Below are 24,536 nucleotides of genomic sequence, written 5' to 3'. Positions count from 1 at the left end.
TCCTTCAACATCTGCAAGAAAATGCTGAGGATTTTCTATGAGTCTGTTGTGGCCAGTGCGATCCTCTATGCTGTTGCATGCTGGGGGAGCAGGCTGAGGGTCGCAGATGCCAACAGACTTAATAAACTGATCCGTAAGGCCAGCAATGTTGTGGGGATGGAGCTGGACTCCCTCAAGGTGGTGTCGGAGAGGCGGATGCTGTCCAAGATAAAGACAATGTTGGATAACACCTCCCACCCACTCCATGACATGTTGGTCAGTCACAGGAGCACGTTCAGTGAGAGACTGAGATTACCGAAAAGCACCACTGAACGACACAGGAAATCATTCCTGCCTGTGGCCATCTCCCTGTACAACGCATCCACTTAACACACTGTTTGCTGCTACAACTACACATGTTTCTTTTCCAAATATTTATTTATAAGTGACTTATGTATGTATGTATGTATATATATGTATATATTGTACTATTCTTAGTTAGCGTATTGTCTGTCTTGTCTTAATGTTGGTTTAAAATGGAGCACTGTAACAAAAAATAATTTCCCCCAGGGATCAATAAAGTATTCTGATTCTGATTCTGAAAAGAAATGTAAAAATGTATCCGCTTTTGATTTACGGCCTGAAAATGGTCTAAAAAGCACAGCAGTGAAAACATCCAAGGACTTGGATGTTACGCCAGTGATAAAGTCAAAGGTCAAATACATATTTTCTTTTTCAGTAGTCTGCTTAATGTTCCATGACCTTTTACACAGTCACTGTAACATAACAATCACATACTGTATCATCACCAAATACAGCTGCTATGCTTCTGGCAGCAGCATTTATGATTTATGAGAAAAATATTTAGCTCTTTAACATCTGAAATGTATTCTTGTCTAGTTCTACGGATCTACTGAGTGTCATTATTGAAATCTGTCAACACAAACAACAACTCTGACATATATTTTCTTGCTTTTTTATGTAAATTCCTGATATAATATATAAGAGTAAGATCGGGGAGTGTCCAAAAGGCTTGAAAAAGAACAGAACTGCACTTTGAACTCTCCCTTTTTATATATACAGTAAGACAGACGTGTGGTAAACGCCACACTGAGACACAACTCAAAGCAGACAGCTATTTCCATTGCAACTGTCTTGGATGTATACATCCAGTGTCCAGATCCGTCTTGTAAAATAACGCCCTGGCTCCTACTGAACCTAAAGCTGCTCAGTTTAGGAAGGATGAGGAGGAGACAGAAGAATGTGTGGGTTTATTACACAAAACTGCAACGTTTTGGGAAGCTGGAGGGAAGACCACAGCTCAATGGAATGGGCTTGGACAAACCCGACAGACCGCAAACACACTCTTTCTCATAGTTTACGCAACTGCAATGGATGAAATATCAACACATTACTTCAAACGTGGTTTAAACGCCCTTGATCAATTTGCTGATATGATTGTAAACGGGATGCAGTCTGAAGAGGGACTTTTCCAGTTTCATGAGCACTTTTCCCACTCTTGCGTGAAATAGCTCTCAGGCAGCAACGCCTAGTTAGACGAGAGGTCTGAAGGTCGTTTACAGCGGCTGTAATAGAGAATAACATTATTTGAATTTTTCAATTTATAAAAAAACTCAGAAACATACAATTCTATTCAAAGCCAAGTTTTCAATATTCAAAAAGCCTTCGTGCATTTTCCATTTTCACAAATGCATCTAGATAAGTACTGTGTGCACTGTGCTTATCGATGTGAATAGCTGCAGGTGAAGCTTAAATAAACACTAAATGAAGATGCTGAGGGCACGGGCACCAGGCCAGATCATACCCTGAAATGTAAGATCAGGCCTGCCAGGAGGAAGGATACGCCCAAACAGCTGCTATCATTTGATCCAGGGCCTCCCTGGCAGTCATGTGACTGCACACCCTAATGCTGCTGTCAACTCGTTTCGAGGCTTGAACGGACACGGAGCTGCTCGAGGCTGTGACCGCCGCTTCTGCTGACAGGTTTTGACAGTGCAGGCCTGTCTGACACACTGCCAAGATAAAGTGTACTCTAACTGACGCCATTATCACTTTACAAGTGCCAGAATAAAGGAGGGAGGCAAGGCTGCAGAATGAGGTTCTCTTTCTAATGTCCAAGTACTTAACTTAACTAGGTATGAAGCATTACGTAAGGGAGGAGGAATAAATATGCAAACTGGAAAGATGTAGATGTAAAAAGTCAAATGTAACACAGCAATACAGTATATAAAAGCCTATATCTGTGCCTTAGAGTCATGGACTGAAATGTAACTATGGTAACAAGGTTTAAGTCATCATCCTCCTCATTTTCATGAAATCAAATCTTGCTTTTGCCTCTTTTTTTTAAATAAATAGTTGTGAAATCCATCAATATCGCACAGATTTCAAACTGCCTTCAAAGCATAGGCTGCATATAAAAGATGGATGGTGCCTCCAGGACTGAAAAGTAAAAGTGCTTCTAAACCTGTGTTACTTCCAGTCACCTCGTCTAGCCATAAAAAGTCCAAGGAGCTCGGAAGGAAAGAAACTGGACTTCTTCAGGTTTACATCTAAAAGATAAATATAATGTCTCACTTCATTTATGAGTCGTGTGACCCAGTGTTTTGAATTTTCCCTGTATTCCGATATTCATTGTTTATGTTTAAGTTCATTTAGTCATCTTAAGCTCCAAGGTTGCTCAGTTTTAGTTCTTTGTGTATTCGATGCCTTTGTGTCATCACTCCTCTGTTCAAGTCTCCCTTGTTGGTTTGTGTGTCTTTAACCTGTCATGTGTCATGTCTGCATCCCATTATGTTCCTGTTTTACTTTGAAAGTCTTGTTTCTATGTTCTATGCTTAGTGTTACTGATGATGTCATTCTAGTCAGCTGTTTTCCCCATGTGTTTCCACTTCCCCCGATCGCTTCCTGTGTGTATTTAGTCTGTGTTTTCTTTCAGTCTTTGTTTGCATGTCTAGCGACATCATGTCTCAGAGTTCTTCGTACTGATCAGGTTCATGTTCGGTTTATTTCATAGTTCCATAGTCACACGTACCTGTCCGGTTTCATGTCCATGTCTCTGGTTTCCCAGGTTAGTTTCAGGTTAGGGTTGGCCCTGTTCGCTCTTGCTTTGTTTTTGTGTTCACAAACGGCTCGCCTTTTGTTTAGAACTCAGTTCCATCTCCTACCGTGTCTGCATTTGGGTCCTACTATTCACTCAAACACACAATCAGCTCCCACTGACCGTGACATAAACAACTTTCCTTATAGGCTTAAAGTTTATTTGGATAATTTCAAGTCTTATCAGATACGAGATGTTTTTCTTTCTTTTTTTTAAATTTGGTTACATTCAGAGCAAAACAGATGACAAAATACTAAAACAGTTCATGCTCTGGGGTACGGTTACATCAAGACTGATGTGTTTACGGGTGCAGGAAAGAAATTTAGTTTTTAAGCTTTTTTTTGAAGCACTCGCTAAAACAGGCTTTCAGATTAAAATACACCTTACTCTATCCAAGCTAGGTAGCATTTCATTGTCACTCCTCCCATCTAAACATGCTCATATCCTGCGATGGCAATGGTCATCTTCTATATACAGTCTATGATTGACACCCACATTAAATCCTGCTGATTACAAACCCCATTTGGGAACCTGCGACTATCAAGATCAGTTAATATCAGAGCTTTATTGTGTGATTTCGAAGCACCTTATTGTGTAAAGCCATGTCACCACTTTAGTTTTGTGCAAAAGCGTTGCATATCCCTAAATTACACAACAGCACATCTGAGACCATAACCTAACTGAAAAGTGTTCGCACTACACTGAGCTGGAATGAATTTCTTGTGTTGTTTAAATTCCACTTATGCTTCTATCTGGCCAAGGATCTTTCTGCTTGTCTTGCAAATCTACTGCTGCACAACTCAACACCTCCACATCCTTCAACAAGATTCAACAAGTTTTTCTATTGCATAATTTGTCCTAACTCTCTTAATTAGCAGAAACGGAGCTGACATCTAAATCAGACCTGTGTTTTCTCGTTGTTTTAAAGACTGTGGGAAGTAGGAGAGCAGTCAGGAGTTCCAAACTTGTACAGCGGTTACATGTGTGCGTCACATGACAAATGATAAGATGCCTGAGGTTCAACAAGTGTCTGAGAAGAGCCCAGCAGTAGCAGTAGAGTGTGGGTGTCTATTTATCTTCTGTTCAGGGTGGAAAGGGCTGCAGCCACCCACTCTGTCTGGACACATTGCTTCCAGTCATTCCCATTTGCATGGCGATGACGGCAGACTTGTCAAGAAGAGAAGACCACATCCTGTGCTTCCCAACAAACTGACGAGGCCTCGCTATTATCTCCTTGTTTCTTCACTGACCACAAAAACAGCTCAGCTGAAATTACAATATCAGCTAGACAAAGATTAAGACTGATCGCCAAAACTATCAAATTTAGACATCCAGGAACTATTTGAAGAGTCATTTGTGACACCAAGGATGTCACTGTGTGTCATCTGTAGGGATAACATGACAGTGTGAAAGACGGTCTCAATATTTTACATTTCAAATCTTGCATTACATGCTTCTGGCAGGTTGGTGCAAAATACTTGGATTTCAACTTAAAAAGAAAAACGTGTGCTGAATTTACACAAAGTCCATGCTAGTGGCTGACCCGGTTTATAATATTTAAACTTCCTCTAGTTCTGCATTAACACCTTGATAAAATTAGATGTCAGTGGGGCTCCTGTGCTGCTGTGTTCAGGTCCAACAACTGCTAAAGCTACACTAAAACTGCTAATAAATGCAGAACAGCAGAAACTCTTCCTGAAATGTCTGTAACAAGGAAAGAAGAAGTCTCACTGGATAGAGCTTGCTTCCCCGTTTTGTTTAGAACTGTTTTAATTCGTCAAATCAGAGATCCAGCAAGGCCGGAAACACTCTCACAGATTCTTGTCTATGTTGACATGCCAGCGTCACACAGTTGCTGCAGATTTGTCTCCTGGAATCTCCTGTTTCAGCACATCTGAAAGGTTCTTAATTGGTTAGAGTACAGTGAACTCATTGTCCTGTTCAAGCTGTTTCAAATGATTTGATCTTATGGCATGGTGTGTTATCCTGCTGAAAGCAGCCATTAGAACATGTGTGTTCATAAAGAGATGATAAAGGGTCAGGAACAGTCCTTGGGCATGCTGTGGTGTTTAAATGATACTTAGTTGGTGCTATGGGGGCCGAAAGTGAGCCAAGAAAGCATCCACTCCACAACACCACCAGCCTGAAGTGTTGCTATAAGCAAGGATGGATCTGTGATGGATGTGTGTTCATGATGTTTGAGCCAAATTGTCGTGAGTGACAGGTGTGGCACCTGATGCGGTCTTCTGCTGCAGAAGTCCACCTGCTTCAAGGTTCCACATGTTGTGCCATCAAAGATGCTTCTGCATACCTTTACAGCAACAGTAGGTCAAACTAACTTAGCTGTGCCATAGCTTCCCTACACTTAAAACCTAACACAGCATTTAAATCCATATATACTCTTTATTTTCAGTTTTGGTCTCCCCTCTGGCTTCTTGCTATCAAAGCTATTGTGCAGCGTTTCATTAGCAAAGCGGCTGAGCAGGATAAAAGCTCTGTGAGCAAGCGAGGTCAACGACTGTCAGTTAGCTTGCTCACTAACAGGACTAGAAGTCATATTTGTGAGCTTAAGTCATGTCTGTTTTGTCGTGTTTAAAGTCTCTAAATAAAACACATTTAATGACACTTGGGTTTAAATTTTAAAAGGTTTGGAAAGCAGAAATGAAATTCTTTGCAAAGCACTGTCTCATTTCTATTTGAGAGCTGGAGTTAAAACTTTAAATGTTTTCTGAAGATTTCATCTATAAAAAGGAGCGACTGGTTTAAACTGTGGCGGTAAGCTTTTCTTCAGACATGAGGGAGTCTATTTTATGGGAAAAGTCTTTACTTGACAGTGATTGATATTTTTAAGGAGAGAGTATGACAAAACAAGTTTCCATCTTCGAAAAGAAAAAACCTTGGTGGCCATCAGCGTCTCGGAGCTGTCCGATGTGGAAATGTTGGTCTGAAACTTCAGCTTCACCGTTCAGCCTTTTGTTCCCAGCAGTCTGTAAAAGGCATCCAGTGTGGTAAAGATGTTAAGAAGTCACATGCTAAAAAAGCTAATTATACGGTGGGTGATTTTACCAGTCTAGGTCCTTCTTTGGGAACACACAGGCTCCCCTCGAGTTACAGTAAAAGTGGCAGACGATCGGAGGTGGCACATGGTAGAAATACTTCAGGGAAACCCATCCGCCAACCTCACCGGCCCCTCCGCATAGCTGTATGCAAAGCTTGTGTGAGTCAGCCGGGACTGTTCCTCAGGTTGGTGTCTGAGGTGAATCATGCCTTCCTAACTTCAAAACAAATCCATGTGACATGTTGAACGCTTCCATCTGTGACTGGAGGGCAGGTCTGTATCCAGTGGAAACATATTCATTCGTCCCAGCGAAGTGACAAATTCGAACTGGCAAATCAATCTCAGGATTAATCAGAAATAAATGTCGGCAAGTTTTCAGCTTTCAGAATCAACACAACACAAAAAGATGCTGAAAAGCCTTATAAAATCATTTCATCCATTGCTAATGCCAAAACTATTTATTATAGCAGCAGCAAGTCAACTTCTATATTCAACCAACCCACCAACAGTTGTCTTCTGCACCACAGTGAATTACTCGCGGTCTGTCAGTATGACACACAAACACACACAGACACACACAACACGATGAAAACCTTGCAGAGAAGGGTTCAGTTGCTCGAGTTGCAGCGGGAGTTAAACCTCTCACTAGGGGCTCGTGCATTATAAAGGAAAACACATGGTGCATCCATCCTGCATTTATGATGTCTTAATTTTTATTATGGCCACTCAAAGCTGCCACATCAAGGAGAAGACATGAGGCATGATGGTTTAGGCAGACGACGAGAGCAGGGGGGACCCCGACCCAGAATCCTTTTCAAGAGTCTGACCGCAGCGAGACCAAAGACAGTTCGCCCACATCAAAACTCTGCCTGGGGACTAAGTGAGCCTCAAGAGGCCAGTAACGTTTATCACGCAGGTCCCTGCTAAGTTACTGACTGAATTCATACACCTGACAGGAGTGGAACCCTTTGAAACTGCTCCGTGTTTTAACTGAAAGCAGGAGGGTAAATTTGATTTGGAGCAATATTAAGTGGATAGGTGGCCAGTGCAAATAAACATTTATTAGACCAGAACCCTGCAGGGATGACATAAGGTGCTTTAAACGACGATGGTGGGTACAAGTCTGGTAAGACCAGGGGTTGAATCCAAATGCATACAATTTAGAGAATCAAGGGTTATTTATATTATGGCTACAGGTGAACCAACGTTTTACAGTTATAAAGAGCAGCATCTAATAACTGAATTAGAGCTCGTACTCAGTTTGAGTGATGAGCTTTATTGTCACTTTAAGATATTTTGTTTTTGCCCTCTGAAAGAAGTTGTACTTGATCTTTGTTTAGTTAACATTTTTCAATAAGTCGTGTCTCTACTTTAAAACTCTTTTGTTTGTAAGTAGAGATAAATGGTTCAGCACACCGTGTTAGGGTTAATTTACTTAAGAGGTGCTAGGACACAGAATTTTGTTACCACTGTAAACAGCCTCTTTGCTAAGTTAAGCTAACCTACAGGTTTTAGCTACATATTTAAAGTGGATAGACAGAAAATTACTAAAATATTAAACTGTTCATATCTGATGTTCAAAATAATGTCAACAGGTCCTTATCTGGTATCATTTCTTAGTAAAACTGTCCCTGTTTGTTACAATTACTTTTTACAACGAGGACTTTCAAAGTTAAAGTCCTAATTTGTATCTAAGACCTCCTAAAATTTGTTTCAAGTACTTGGAACAGCAGTCAGCCATTTTCCTCACTCAGACCATAAACCTTCAGAACAAATTTTACACATGCCCCCAAACCAAGAGTGACATAATCATGACACATGCAGTAGTTCCAGGATCCATCACTAGAGCAGACTTTAAAAAGTTGTCATAGCAACTTCCTGGACAAACATCCGCCCAAAACTGTGGCAGATGTCCATTGTGTTAAAGTGTGTACAGTAAAAGCCATTTAATGCAGTGTGGTAATTATTGTTGTGGAATTTAAACTCATCTGGCTTCCATTAGGGTCTGTCCTGGTGTATTTCCATGAGGGAGGCAGCTGTCTGGAAAACAATCCCGAGGATAGAAGTTTCCGGGGTGGATGCTTCCAAGCACTAAAGTGCTGATGGAGTAGTGATGGAAATGGCCGGTGGTGTCTTCTGGTGGTCAAGCCACCTGCTTTGTCATCATAGGCAAGTGTTTAAGGACAGGAAGAATGTTTGCTGTTGGGCTCTTTCTCAAGATAAAGGCCTTCAACTCCATGCAAAAGTTATGAAATGTTTAGAGCTGACAGAGTAGTCCTTTAGATAAAAAGGTATAGGAAACCACAAAAACTAAGAATTAATGCACTCATTTGTTTCAAATTACTTTACATTTACGAAACCAGTAAACCTGAATCTAAAAAGTTACTTTTACACTGAAAGGCAAAGAAGTTCATTTCTGTCCGTGAAAATCACGCTGGATATCTAAACTGATTTGAACTGGATCTATGAAAGGATGCCACATCATTTGATGGAAAAGAAAAGGATCAACCTACAGTGGGCTGAATTCAAAGACACCCCGGGAATTAGAAACGCGGGACACTAGTCCAATTTGCTAAAATGTCATTGCAGTAACTCAAAATAGTGAGCAGTAGTTTTTATTGCCCCCATGTGCTGGTGTGCATGTTTCTTGGGATGGGATGACAGATAGTGTCCTGAGAGATTTCCCCCCAGATCTGGAACAGGGAATCACCGGTAGATGGTTCTTATATCGCACTTTTGTACTCTAAATGAGCACTTGCCTCATACACCCATTTACACAAGCACTTTGTTTTATGCAAGTGCTTTCTAGCTAAAATCCACACACAATTATACTCCAATGGACGTATGAGAGCAACTGGGGGTTAGTATCTTGCTCAAGGATATTTGGCATCCAATTAGTAGCTGACCTGCTCTACCAACTGAGCTAAAGTCACCCCAAAGTACAACTTAGGTACAACCTGGCGGTGATGGATGGAGCAAAACATAATTTCTCAGAAACTTTTAGAAACTTATAAATGGTGAAAGGTATTTTAGAAAAGAAAAAGGGGAAAACCAAACAAAATCTAACTCTTGTTTGGAGTGTGTCCTTTAAAACCTCTTCTTTTGGATGGCTCAGTCTTTCTGTGGTTAGTCATGAACCATACCCTGCTGAGACCAGAGGGTGTGTGTTTTGTTGTTCATAGCTGTACAAACCAGAGCAGGAGGCAAGTCATCCTACATGACTGGAATCCCCCCCTAATCCAGACCGGAGACTCTACACAAACATTTATGCACAGCATGGAAACACAGTCACATTATGCAAGTATTTTTTCTAGCTGTTAAGATATTCACAAAGGTGTTTAGATAGCTTGCAATAACAGTGTTTTGATTAAACTGGCAGAGAGGATCTCTACCCGTTATCTTAGTCATCTCACAAACACTCAACCTTCTGGTGCGTTTGCTCATCTCGGATCTACCACGGTTGTTCATTACATTTGACACAGGTTCATTTCAATACTTCTATCAGATTATGTAAGATTAGAAGGTTAGGGTATGATACACAAAATTATATTTCCTCACTGCATAGTTAAAATCTGACCTAAATGTGAATGTGTATTTAAAAACAACATTCAAGGAAGAATGATCATGTTATTGCTCACAGTTTTCATCATTTGTAGACATCGAGTTTGTGATAAACTGTTGCATGTAGATTAAAGGCGTTACAAAGGACAAAAGACTCTGTATTGAAAAGTTACCCAATAACTTTTTTTGTGGTTTGTGGGTAATGAAACGGATATTCAGCTTCCTTACAAAATTAAAAAAAAAACAAAAAAAAAACTGACTCCCCTCCGTGAATCGCTACCTTATCGTAGTGGAGGGGTTTGTGTGTCTCAGGGATCCCAGGGGCTATGGAGCTTTTGCCCCCTGGTAGGGTCTCCCATGGCAAGTTGGTCCTGGGTGAGGGACCAGACAACGAGCGATTCAGATGACCCTTATGAGAATATCACCTGGAGCCAGGCCCGGGGAGGTTGCCCAAGGGCGAGCGTCTGGTGGCCGGGCCTTAGTACATGGGGCTCGGCTAGGCACAGCCCGAAAAGGGGACATGGGCCCATCCTCCTGCAGGCAACCACCCGCAGGAGGCGCAGTAGAGGTCGGGTGCACTGTGTGCCGGGCAGCAGCCAGGAGCAGAGGCCCTGGCGGGCTACCAAGACTGGCTGGGAGGAGGCCCTGGGGCAGACCCAGGACATGCTGGAGAGATTATATCTCTGGGCTGGCCTGGGAACGCCTTGGTGTTCTCCCGGACAAGCTAGAGGAGGTGGCTGGGGAGAGGGAGGTCTGGGCCTCTGCTTAACCTGTTGCCCCCGCGACCCAAGCCCGGATAAGCGGAAGATGGATGGATGGACAAAAACTGTTTGGCGATTTCCCGGATTTTTTCTTTACTTTTCAAATCTGGAAACAAACAACAACAAAAAACCCACCAACAAAACATATCTGAATTCCTGGGCTAACTTACTGCTAAGCAAAAACTTTTGAGGGCAAAAAAGCTGAAAAGCTAAATGACATGAAACTAAATGGTGTGAGAGTGTTTGCCCTCTTCCTGATTTCCTATTTTTTTGCATGTTTGTCACAGTTAAATGTTTCAGATCATCGAACAAATTTAAATATTAGACAAAGATAACACAAGTAAACACAAAATGCAGTATCTAAATGAAAGTGTTTATTATTAAGGGGGAAAAAAATCCAAACCTAGAAGGGCCCTGTGTGAAAAATTGATTGACCCCTAAACCTAATAACTGGTTGAGCCACCCTTCGCAGCAACAACTGCAATCAAGAGTTTTTTGATAACTGGCAGTGAGTCTTTTACATCACTATTCTTTGCAGAATTGTTGTAATTGAGACACATTGGAGGGTTTTTGAGCATGAACCGCCTTTTAAAGGTCACGCCACAGCACAGGGGTGGGCAACTCCAGGGCTCGAGGGTCGGTGTCCTGCAAGTTTTAGCTATTACCCTGGGTCAACACACCACAATCACATGATTAGTTCATTACCTCTGGAGAACTTCGCGACATGTTGAGGTCATTTAGCCATTTAAATCAGCTGTGTTGGCTCAAGGACACATCTAAAACCTGCAGGACACCAGCCCTCGATGCCTGGAGTTAACCACCCCTGCCACAGCATCTAGATCGGCCACTCCAAAGTCTTTATTTAGTTTTTCTTAAGCCATTGAGAGGTGGACCTGCCGGTGTGTGTTTTGGATCATTGTCCCGCTGCACAACCCAAGAGCTCTTGGAGTAATTTTGGTCGGTTGGTTGCTCCTGGGAAGCTTCACCACTGTTCCAAGTTTTCTTGATTTGTAGATAATGGTTCGGTGTGGTTCAATGGAGTCCCAAAGCCTTGGGCCTTAAGCCTTTCCAGACTGACAGATGCCAGTAACTTTGTTTCTCAGTGGTTTCTTTAGATCATGGTATGATATGGGCTCAACAGGGCTGCCAATAATCAGACCTGATTGTGTTTAGTGAAACTGAACTCAGCTTTCCAAAAAATGTGGTCAATCACAACTAATTTAGGATTTAAGAAGATGGGCAATTACTTTTTCACACAGGACCGGGAAGGTTTGGATTACTTTTCTCCCTTAAATCCCTGAAATTATCGTTTAAAAACTGCATTTTGTATTTACTCGGGTTATCTTTGTCTAATGTTAAAATTTGTTTGATGATCTGAAACATGCAAGTGTGACAAATATGCAAAAAAATAGGAAATCAGGAAGGGGGCAAACACTTTTCACACCACTGTAGTTGATTATCATCAAAAGTATTCTGGTTCAAATCCAAATTTGCACTTATTATTCCTGAACGCTTTCTATGACTGAAATGTATTTAGGAGACTTCAACAGCTTGATTGCTTTCAAATGTAGATCAATTCCAGCTCATTTATCAGCACTGCTGCAGTGTTTTGCAGAGTACCGCCCTTTCCCGCTGCTTGCACAGCTGGTATGAATACAGATTAGCTTTGCCACATCCAGCTGTTCCAAACCATCTTCCTCCTTGATCTTCTCCTTCTCTCCTCCCTGTGTACCATGTCTTAATTAAAAACAGTAGCAGTGCTGACATTTGGGCCGAGCCCTGGTATGCACGCTGCACATGGCTGCCTTCCCTCCTCCACTGTCCAAAGAGTTGCTTATTCCTCCTGTCAAACACCCCTAACTTTAACATTTAAATGTGTACAAATGGATCAGTTCTACACAAAAATGGACTTTTCAACGAGGGAATGATGGGAGAAGCTACCCATTGAGGCCATTAGCTGTTTTTATGTACCACGCTGTTAACATGGGAGTATATAGACCATAGACTTTACATAAAAAATGGACAAAGCCACCGTGAAATTACCCATTGGTTTTGGCTTCGCCATGTTGGTTTTTTATAGCCAGAAGTAGAAGTAGCAGAATGAGAGGGAGCTAAATTGTCAGCTAACGCTGGCAAGCTCGGTAAGCAGATTACATCTGGAAGCTGCACAGGTATTATCGACAGTCACATTAATAAAATCCCTGAGACAGAAGACTAATAAAAGCCTAGAACTTATTCAGTGAAACTGAACTATGATCTCAGATGGTTTGTGCCACAAAGTAAGTCATATTATTTGAAAATGAAAATGCTCCAACTGCACAAACACAGTGAACATGTCTAGTTCAGTTACTCCAGTTAGCTGAGGGGAGGTCTAGCAGACACCGACTGGCTACAGCTGCCTATGACAGGACACCTGTCAATCAAATCACACCATGCAGGCTTTCTCACTTTATTACTGATGTCCTAATAACCTCTACAGATGAATGGGATCACGTGAAGCTTGAATTTGTAATTCTCATAGAAATGACAACTAATAAAAGGGTCGTGAGCCTGCCTATGCATAGGCCCCAGATTTGTCTCTCGGGTCTAGACCGGAGTTGTCGGGGGTGAAGTAAATTGAATACATTTATGTTTGACAAGTTTAAGTTCCCACTCTGCCTTTTGCTCCGTTTGAATAAACACTTGATCCCAGCATTGAGGGATTTAATTCATGCCTTGGCGAGCTGTAATTTTCTTCACAAAGTTGCACGAAACTGTAGCAAACCATGAAGTTAAAGCCCAGTGTAAACACGGTTAAAGAAACACTCGATGCAGACTCTTGACATCTGCTTTACGTCCCAAATATCATAAACGAAACTGCATATTTAAAACATCCAGCTCTCCTTTGTTTTAATGTATTTTCTGTGGGAACAGGAAATTGGAGCGGGATATAGTGCAGGAAGGAATTACTCAAAGAGAGACTGCAAGGACGTTTTCTTGGAAAAATCACGTGGTCCGAGATGAGTAGAGGCAGCTGAGCGGCTTTCACGGACAGTACCAACTGCCAGCAGTGTGTCACTGTGACCTTTGAACTCTCGAAGTGTGCGGAGACACGGGCAGGGGAAAATACATTTGACGTCACAAGAGAACATTTTGTATTTGTGCGCTGTCGCGTTACTCACAGGTGCAGGTTTGGATCGGCGATTGTTTTTGCTAGCATCACTGAGCTGAAAGGTTTGACTGAATGATTCCATTCACTCCATGCATCATAACGCACCGAGGCCAAATCTGCACACAGCCACTTCATTTCTGCTCCATCTTTTCCGAGACCTAATACTGCCGGAGCCCCTGGAAACTGGGAAAGAAGCATCGCTTTTCCTTTAGAGTGAAAGGAATGTGGCACAGTGTTGATGGCTTTTGCAGGACTGGCTCACCCAGGACCCGTCTGTCCTTTTTCTTCAGGAGCAGGAATGTAGGTTAGTGAATTGATTATCGCTAATAAGGCCTGTCCAGGTCCCTATTAAAGCACAACCGCAGAGGAGCTGGACCTAAATAGCTGCACTCAAGTGGAGTCTGGACATGTACTTAACACTGAGTTTCAAACAAATCTCTGTTTATTTAAAATGAATAGACTGGACTGCAGTAGTGGCTGTGTCCTGTTATTAAAATATATTGGCTAACCATCTGTAATGTCAACCACGTGTGAGATCGCTCAGATATTACAAGGAACTCATTGAGAGCAGTTTTTGTCAGTCAGTGTTTTCAAAGATGGGACCAACAGGCATTTAAAGAGTTTTGGCCAAGCCTACGCTCTTTGTGCTAGAGGTACACCTTCTGTCTGATGTAAATGTTGCCATCAGTGAGTGTAAGCGCGGCTCTATGTGTGTGTTCACATACCAGCCAATTTGCTGTGGTGACTATACTACAAACCAGCAACACATACTTATTCCAAATGGACTAGAAAGTAGTCAGCTTAAGCCTTGCAACATCATTGTGGATGTGATGGCGCTACAGCACTATTTTAAAATATTTATAATTTCTGTTAAGCAACTATTAGTTTGTGGCAAAAAGCAATCTTCAATTCTGAAAATGTAGCCAGTACAGAAGTGCCCGTACAGCATTTCCTTTACTGTCCACACGAGGCCGGCTCTAAAAGCAAGCTCATCCCTTTTTATATCGTGGTACAAGGTGGACCAGGACGAGCATTGACAGAGCCCTACAAAATGACCTCCAGCAGGCCACTGGTGTGAATGTGTCCGACCAAACAATCGTCCTCTGGTTGGGCCTGTGCTCACTGCCCAGCACCATAGCATAGAGCACCAGAATTGGCAGCACTGTGCTTTTCACAAATGAAAGCAGGTTCACGCTGAGCACATGTGACAGATGTGAAAGGGTCTAGAGCAGCTGTGGACGATCTTATGCTGCCTGTAACGTCGTCAGGACTGGTTTAGTGGTCAGTGATGGTCTGGAGAGCATATCGATGGAGGAACACAAGGGTGAATGACAATGCCCGGTTTCATGTGGTGATAGTATGTACGCAGCTCCTGGAGGATGAAGGAGTCGATACCAATGTCTGACTCCCGCATGCACCAAACCTAAATCCAATAGTACACCTCAGAAACATCATGGTTCAGTCTAACGCTGCCAGGTTTTACCTCAGACTGGCCAGGAGCTCAGTGATGCCCTGGTCCAGATCAGGGAGGAGAGCTTAGGAGACCTTTTTGAGTTTCATTTTTTCACTTTTTGAATTAAGCTCTCTGTAGATAGATCATTTTCATTCCAGTGAAATGATGTGTCATCCTTTGGTGCCTAATACATTACTCAGTCCAAAATAAATATCCAGCATTCTTTTGTCCCATTGAGATGTGACAGTTTTTCAAACTAATGCTTTAACTTGTTTAAGCAGTGTATATATTACAATGTGCCAGAGAACATTAAAAGCTGAAGCTTCAGATGATTTTCTGCTGCTTAATTATGCTAATGACAAATTCACTCACACGTTGATTTGGCCTCTTGTTATGCGACAACATTTAGGAGAGACAGAAGGCCTGAATTAGTAAGAAACGGATACGTTTGAGTTACAGACCAGGTAAGACTAAACAGAGCAGATTCAGGGTAACATGACCTCCTGATGCTGCTTGAAAAAAGCAGCAATCCACAGCAATGATAAACTGTGGAATTTTCCACTTCCCACAAAGTCCATGAAATTAAACTGTTCTATAAATATTATCTCGTCCACAAGGTTACATGATTCTTAAAACAGTAACTCATCAACTGTCTCAGTTTCCTGTTCTGTTAAACATTATGGAAAATTTCAAACGCCTGAATTACATACAGTATGCTTAGACAGATGGAAAAAAGAGGCAGGGGAATCCTGATACTGTGATGTCATGTTTCTAAGTTTAACCCTGCCTGAGCACCCTCCGCCCTCCCAGTGTGTGATGTCAGCATCCTGCGAACCCCATAGACACCCTTAACCTCTGACCTGACGATGAGTCACTTGACCATCTTCCCTAAATTAACTTTCCCTCTCCCCCTCCCACATGCACCTTCCCACTGTTGTTCGTGTTTCTGGGAAAAGCTGTTTTTTTTGGTTGTTGTTTTTTTACAGTTTCTGATCAGAAGAAACCATTTACCAGATGAACTCTGTTTGAAGCAGTTAATAAAGAACACCGTGATACTTGCTAAAGAATGCCACACTTGTGTAAAGGAAAGCAACATGACTAAACACACGTACCTGTTTGGGCTTCTTACTCAAATAAGTAAATGATTCTCAGAAATGCAGGTTATTTTTGTCTGCTCTCCCAGAAATCAACTGAAATTAAAACAGGTGACCAATAATGTAAATACTGGTTTGTTTCTTCTTAAATTTTTACTAGTGACCAGGAGAGTGGTGCACTTTATTCAGCTCAGATATGTTGACTACAAGCTTAACCTTATCACGAAGGTTCCTGTTGCTAGTCAGCTACGTGTCAGTAGCTGGCAATGGGGCATTTGGATCTTACTAACAGTTTTGAGCTAACTAATGAGCACTAAGGAGAGCAGAATGCAGACCAAATTTTCTATAATCTGAAAAATAACTTGGAAACCCCCCCTAACTATCAATTCAAGGTAATAGTGTTATACTTGTAGTAGTGCTGTCAATGTTAAGTCGTTAATTACTGCGTTAGCTAAACGCGTTAACGTAGTCATCACGATTAACGCACTCAACCCGTGTGGAGCGCAGAATGGACAAACTTCGGACAAACTGCCCAAAATGCGTTGACAGAGACATTCCAGCGACTTTGAGACAGTGTACGCTCCAGATTAGTACATTTTTAATTGCATTAGTAGTGATGACGGCGTTAACACGTCTGAGCTGCATTAACGCCTAATAACCCCTCACACGAACTAATCTGCGTTAAGTCAACTGACAATTTTGACGCGTTAATATGTTAATGTTGACAGCACTAATTTATAGACTACTTGGGGACAGCAATCATGCTAACATTGTCATGGTCCGGGTGTGTTCCAGTGTGTCTCCCTCCGAGCCGGCATCTCCACCCCTGGGAGGGGCCTCAGTGTTCTGCTGATTGCTCACACCTGTGGGTAATTTAGACGGGGACTCATACGGCCAGCGCACTCAACCTCTCTTCGCCAGATTCTCAGCTAACCCTAGTTAGTGCAGGCCACCACCGTGATTTTGCACTCGCTTTGTGAATTACCTTGTCTCATCGTGTGGTTCTCTCATAGCCACACCAAGCTGCCAAACACTAATCTCTGCCGAAGAGCTCCAACCCGGACGCTGGACCACCTGACAGTCCCACAGGTTGTTCACCCGAACCACCTGCCTGCCTCCACGCCAGGAATCTCGGACCACACACCCGGACCACTCACCCCTCCACGTCACCACCGACCACCCGCGGCAAGTACGCAGTACGAAGGAAGATTCAGAACGAACAGCTTATCCATATTTCTCCTGAACCATACCTGAAAGTCTGTACTCTTTTTACAGTAACTCTGACCCTTTCCCTGGACCCAGTGTGACTCTCCCTCCAGCCCAATCCCCGGAACTGCTGTTTCCACTGACCAAGACCAGGGCCCGTATCCCTAAAGATTCTGAGAATCCTCTCAGAGAGCTCCTAACTTAACCTAAAAATTCCTTGCCAGGAGTTTTAGCTTAGAAGTGATTCCAGAACATTTTCAGTGAACTCTGAGCAAGGAATGGATGGAAAATCCTATCTTAGTGAGGAGGTGTGGTTGACCCCGTTGCTAGGTATGAGTCATCATTTCAAAAGCCGTGATTGGTTGATCCTACAAGTTTGATGGAAATGAGCTTTTGGTGATAATGAGCAAAGGATGTACCCTCAAATCAATAAACATATTATATACTCTAATCTTATGCTGACTGTAATTGTAAATAATATTTCACATTCAAGAAAATATCTGGAAAATGAATAGTAAGCTGTAGGGGTTATAGCCATTAGAACCTAAAATATGTGAAAACTTAAACTCATTACACCCTGTTCAAATAATGATTCGTGTCTTATTTGCTCATATTAATATCCTAGCTGGCATATTTTGTACTTTCACTCCCATATGGACCCCGTTGAAAACAAGATGGCCTATCTCAAGAGGCTGTCCTTAATGAAGTAGAAATCACAACGTTACAAGTCCAGTGTGGTCTTAACGAGGGTAACACGGCTCAGCTTTTAGCAATGTCTGTGATTGCAGACCCAAGTCATCACTGCTGCATTGTTGCATTTTCCCGGATGCCAAATACCTCAGGGTTGTGATTACTTTCGTCTCCGGTGTAATAGCGTTGTGGCGTCGAGTTGGTGAAGTAATTGCATCTCTAAGGAGATCCACCACAAACATGATTCCTGCACGATCCAATCTGTAGCATCTCAATAATTCCCTGTCATCCAGTGTTTTGCAGGACATCTCTCCTGCCTCTTCTGTTGGCCATTTTGTGCAGCTGCTTAGGGGAACTCCTAAGCCACTAAAAGTCCTCTTCCCTGCTCTTAGCAGATCTCGCCTTAGGAGCCCTTTTAAGCGCTAGGAATCTTGAGGAATAGCTTTTATATTAACTGGGATTGTCATGTCACTTTTAGGGGAAATTCTAAGAAAACGTCATGAGTCTGAGAATTTTCTTAGAATTTGGCCGCTAGGAGCCACTTTTTGCACAAAGATTCTTTAGGGATACGGGCCCAGATTGCTTACTTAGCCCAGGCTGCTTAAGACCCCTTTGATTCAGTTGTGGCATTTCGCACTTGTTAACCTCACTTTCCAGTTTATGAACACTTACTGAGTAAATAAACGTCGTCTCTAAAACTACTTACGTGCTTGTTCGGCGTCCAGCATTTGAGTCCTTTCACTTTTGAGGCGGCCTCGGCCGTGACAAACACTTACACTTACACCTGGGTCATCTAAACGACATCGATCGAAATGACATCGTACTTTAAAACAGATCACGCCATTTTATTAAACTTCCTTAAAATACATTTGCAGAGTAAAGTCAAGGACGTTTTTGCTCATAGGAAATGTTAATATGAATGTTACTCTATTGCACTGTACAGTGACGCAGTCAAAACACTTGTGAATAGAAACAGAATTTAAGATAAAATTATACAAAAGTGGAAAACTTTTTCTTGTTGTAGGACGTTGCTAGGAGTTGCTGGGCCATGAAAACTTATGCTACGAAGTTTTCGGTGCAACGTTTTCGTGCTGATTTTAATCCCAGAGGACGTTTGGAACTCTGCAGTTGCTGAGTTAGCAAAGAGTTGGTGGGTACGCTTTACCACACAGAGACGCCGCTCTCTAAGATTTTGTGGTTGAGTTTCTAAACTGTGTAGTTCTTTCAGTGATGGCGTCCTACCATGCTTAAATTCACTGAGCACTGTTTTGGGGTGGCTGTGGCTCAGGACAAAGACCTGTACCTGCTGCTCAGTTCATCAACACCAAAGCAGCTTAAACTGATTAACAACGCCTCCAAAACTTAACTGACCAGATCAATATCCTGAAAGTTTAACTGAGTTGATGATAAACTCTGATTAAAGTGTTCCTTTCATTTTTTTGAGGAGTGTAATAACATTATGAGCCACATTATTGCCAGTTAAGTCAAATTTAAAAAAAATCTTTTAACATTTTTTTAAATGTACATAACAGATTTTTGGGTTTTTTGGGTTTTTCTTCTCCTGTTCTCAGCACTGAATCCGGCTTCGGCATTCTCTCAACCTTAAGGAATTTGTCAAAGCTATTTCCATGCTGTCATATGCGCATGTTTATGGTTAGGCCTGGTGTCTCATTGTCTCATGCCGTAATACAACATAGTCATTTTGTGGGGTTTCCTGACCGCACACACACCAAATATGTACAGTACAGTACAGCAGGGGAGCCTGCGTCTGAGCAGCGAGTGCTGCGGTTGCATTTGGCCTGCCTGAGTAGGAAGTTACTGACCGTTCATCATATTTTATTGTAGGGGGAGTCCCATTGTGAGCAGGATCATGGGTCAGGGCCATGTTTGTGTTTCTTCTTCTGATGTCTTAACTACACATCAAATGACAGACATGCTGGAGTTGGTAACCAGTGAGCATCTGCTCAAATATTCAGTGAAGATAACATGCTGAGTAGCTCAACATCAGGCCGTCATGTCATTTTGTAAAATTCAGCTGCAACAGTGGGGAGGTGAACAGCCACCAATATCAAACTTGTACAGACTGGTTTCAGATAGCAAGCCCTGAGCTCATTTCCAACTATTCAAACTCTATTGTTCAGATAAAAGCAACAGTGATAGCTAAGGTTATCTAGTAACGTCATTCCATACCAGAGAAACAATGACATCACTTGTGTCCTTACAGCCATTTATTGGTTTGCTCTACTTTCCTAGACACAGAGACAGAATAACTGGCTTGCACTTCCTTTATTTGGAACAATATCAGGCAAGCAAGGTCACAGTCTAAGTCCACTACTCCTTTATGTTCAGCAAAGAGGCCTGCATTCGATTTCTTTCATTTTCAGGAGTGCTAAATGATAAAAAAGGGCAGATCACCAACCTGCATTTTGCCTTTTTTTAAAAAAACAAACAAACAGTTTATTAATGCAGATAAAGACTAACAGCTAAATATTTATTACGTTGCTTCATTTTTGTTTGCCAGCTCTACAGCACAAAGTGTTTTAGCATCTTTCAGCATCTTTCAGGTTTTACTGTGGGGAAGGGGGTAAAAGTTGATAAAGTGTAATATCCCAGTGTTTTGTGTTGTGATATTGTATCCACACGGGGAGCCAAAATGTCAATATTTTATTAAATAAATATAAATATTCTGGTAATACTACTAATACTAAGATTATCAGAAGATTGCATGTAATTGCCAACTTGACCCCACTGACCCCACTCAATCACAGACAGGGAAAGACAGCAGACTGACTCCATCTTATGGCAACATTTAGGGCAGGTTTTAGTGACAGTGTTGTTATGCTGAGGTGAGATGTCTTTATCTTACTGGATAAGACAGCGACAGCTGCCAATGTTACATTTGAGGACATAATTTGCAGTTTAAAAAATGTGGTAAATCATAATATGTGTTATTGTACTATTCCCCATATTGCAAAATGTTCCAATAATATCATATTGTGAGTGAAGTATTGTGATAAAGTTGTATTGTGGTGTGTTTGGTGACTCCTATGTCTACAGTACTGCCCTGTTTTAGCTTTTGTGTGTTGGTGTCACCAGCCCATCGCAACACTGCTGTACGTTAATTAACAAATTAAGGTGTTAATTAACAAAGTTAGCAGGTCACTTTTTAGAAGTGATGGACCCTGAGAAGTGGATGCAAGGAACGTCTTTCTTTTCCACCCCAAGGTAGCAGGGGAAAAAAATCTCAGTACTGAGAGTGCCATCCACCTTCAAGCCATGATCTTGGAGCAGAATGAACTGTGATGGATCAAATGCATCATTAGAGCAACAACACTCTAATGTTGTGGCTACACTGAACACCTGAATCTAGCATGTGCATTGAACTTGCTAGTACCAGCTAGCACAGATTTCAGCATTGTACTGCCTGCATACTACATCCAAACCTTTGGTCAATGGAAAATTAGGACTCAAATGTGAGAAGTTCATCAAAGAGTGTTATGGAAGAGCGTACTCTGCTGTGTTAATATGCCCTGAGAAAAAAAGAAAGCTTTGAAAATGTGTCTCTCTCCAGACTGACAGACAAGACAGATCCAGGAAATCGTGGATTTTTCTCCTTGGCACATAATGAAAGCCGTGTTGCTCACGAGACAGCCCAGTTACTAATCTTTGTATGTGGGATAACAAAAGAGTTAAAGATTACAGAGGAACTGGCAGCAACGCGCTCAGTCAAAGGTACAGGAAGTTCACAGACTTAACTGCATGCCTAGTTAGGCTGGGGACAAAACAGGAATGCTGATTAAATAGTGACAAAATATCACCACTTTGACTATGCCTGTTTCATTCATATCATCACTTAAGTGTAACATCCATCCTCATCAGTAGCAGTTTCTAAAAAGATCGAATTAGAATTCAGCAGAATTGAGTTTAGCTTCTTCATGGAACTCTCCCAGTTTACAACAGTCCCAGTTTACCATGTGGCCCCTTGAGAAAAGTAACCACTGACCCCTGAGCTGGAGGTTGCTTAGTAACTTAAACCTGTAGTTGTTAACACACTCCTGTTACACAGTTTTGCAACAGTGTAGCAACTCTTAAACCTGAAAACACCACAGAATACAGAAGAAAAGCTCACCAAACTTGCTCTGCCTGTGAATCAGACAGCTCCACATCAAACGCGCGCTGCAGGTGTAACCACTATAAATATGCATTCCATACAATCCGTGGCACATCTGACCCAGGAGCAGTCATCAAAGGCTTACATGTTTGAACCTGAAGCATAACCCTGTACAGAACTAAGCAAATCAATCCTCGAAATTTTTAGTACAGAAAACAGAAACTGTGAGATAGGAGGAATAACGTGCATCTGGCCTCAAACTGGCAACCTTTGGATGACTTTTCCTTTATGCCTACAAGCCAAACAATACTTTTACTTTATAGTGTCAATGCTGACTTGAAAATAGAAACATTAAATGCCTGTGATAAAGCATCTGCTTGTACCAACTGCACTGGTTTGGGTAAACTGTGTGAAATAACTTCCAGTCCCTTCCTAATAACCACACTCCACCTGCGGTTCAGTTTACCACCCAGTGGAGTTTCACTGGACAACAGGTGTTTCCTTTGTGTCCACGCAGCCACCCAGCGAGTTGGAGAAAGATCCTTCGCCAAACCGCAAGATCCCAAATCCTCCTGCGAAATACGGCCAGTGCGCCTGCCGTGTCACAACTTTCACTGCCGGTCCTCCTTACAGTGTCGAGCTGCAGAGCAGAGATCATCCTGTGTGTCCCATTTAAGTGGAATGGCATGTAAGCCGAACACCAGGGCCGGGTGAGTGAGGGCTGGATACTGTCCCTCGGCGACCGTCTCTCCCAGCGGTGCTATCTTTTCAAGTTCCAACTCTTCCTGTGCCTCTCTAGAGGCCTGTCAGTCAGATGAAAGGTATTTCCTCTGAGTCACCACTATGTTCTCTTTTGTCAACCATGGCTTAAAGACCTCCGGTATACAAAGCTGTTGTCTGCTCCCCCGGCGAACAGCCAGCCTCACAACAAACCTTTTTCTATAATTGGACTTTTTCAGATGAAATGCACTATGCTCTGCATTATTCTTACAGGATGCTGGCCTACTTTTAGCAGCATGATTTCCAGAGGGTGTTGAGGGTTTTTTTTCCCTTCAGTTGCATGGATCAAGTCACAGTGACAGACTGTGAGAGACACACATAACCAGAATATTCTGGAGGCCATCGTCTGTTTTATCTTGTCCCATTTCTGACAGTAAAGTTAAAGTAGAACACGATGCTTGCATAGCATGGGCCTATCATTTTTAATAGTGCACCTACAATCTTCAAACATAAACTTATTGTTGAACTCGAGCATCCCCACCGCATCTGTCTTACTCTCTCGACTATCCAGCGAGAGCGTCTCAAGCCAAAAAGACACACTGAACCCACACACATATGGTGAACAGCTCTCTCTATTCAGCTGCTCACTCCAAAAAGGAAAATTTACCTTCACATGCTCTGCGCTACACATAATAAATCACTTTTTTGATGCTTGCTACATTCCGAGAAATATTTTGCAGTGAAGTGTTGCGCTTTTCATTTTCGAGCCGCCTTCCGTCGGCCACCCTCGTAAACATTCACTCTGCAACTTCCTACATTTTCAAGAATTCCTGTTGACAGAAACCAAAGGACAAAGTTTGCATGTTGCTTTCTGCCCAGATTAGAGTGAGAGAAACAGACCCAAAAGGAAGAGGAGGGCGGGGCTCATTCAAGTTCATTTATAGCTTCTTATCATACGTACATCTGCAGACGACTCTGCAAGGACAAAACAAAGAAGGGACAATCAATCCCAGAATGACGTCACGGTGCCCGACAGGAGTCCAAAGTCATTGTATGGGCTCAGTGAGCACTGTGTGCCACGACTTAAATGGTCATGACAACGTGCGAGTGTGTTCACCGCACACCACCGCCAACCGGTCACTGCAGATGGCCCCGCCCCTCCCTGAGCCTGGCTCTGCTGGATGTTTCTTTCTGTTAAAAGGAGTTTTTCCTTCCCACTGTCACCATGTAAGTGCTCATGAGGGAGTTCTTGATGGATGGGGTTTTCTCTGTATTATTTACAATATAAAGCACTTTTAGGTGACTCCTGTTGTGATTTAGCACTACATAAATAAAACTGAATTTAATTCAGTTGAATAGACTCTCACAGTTCTGTATTTCATATTAAATTCGATGACTTGTATATTTTTATTCTTTCATTGAGTGTAAAGAGACAATAGCACTTAGTATATTTTTATCTGTAAAGCCCTACTGAAAAAGCTCCCTTCTTATTGGTGGAAATTTTCAACAGTTGCAAACACCTGTTGTGATTTGTGCTCTTCTAGTCCAGATGCCATAATTTCAAGCACTTAGGACACAGGTGTCGACGGTGTCCTGTAGGTTTTAGGTGTGTCCTTGATCCAACACAGCTGATT

At 42.2% G+C, this 24,536-nt stretch overlaps 1 protein-coding gene and 1 long non-coding RNA gene across 3 annotated transcripts in view; one reads left to right on the top strand and one right to left on the bottom strand.

Annotated features, from left to right (window-relative positions):
• Positions 1–24,536, bottom strand: part of syn3 (synapsin III) — a 139,252-nt gene that overhangs the window by 23,223 nt on the left and 91,493 nt on the right. The gene's annotated exons all lie outside the window — the stretch shown is intronic.
• On the top strand, positions 16,779–17,832 carry LOC113009242 (uncharacterized). The gene is made up of 3 exons (XR_003270136.1): positions 16,779–17,113; positions 17,189–17,364; positions 17,451–17,832. It is a non-coding gene; the product is annotated as an uncharacterized LOC113009242 (long non-coding RNA).

Source organism: Astatotilapia calliptera, chromosome 17, assembly GCF_900246225.1.
Source record: "Astatotilapia calliptera chromosome 17, fAstCal1.2, whole genome shotgun sequence".
In the NCBI taxonomy this organism is placed as follows: Eukaryota; Metazoa; Chordata; class Actinopteri; order Cichliformes; family Cichlidae; genus Astatotilapia; species Astatotilapia calliptera.
The sequence above is the reverse complement of the archived record's forward strand: the minus strand, read 5'-3'. Positions and strand labels throughout refer to the sequence as shown.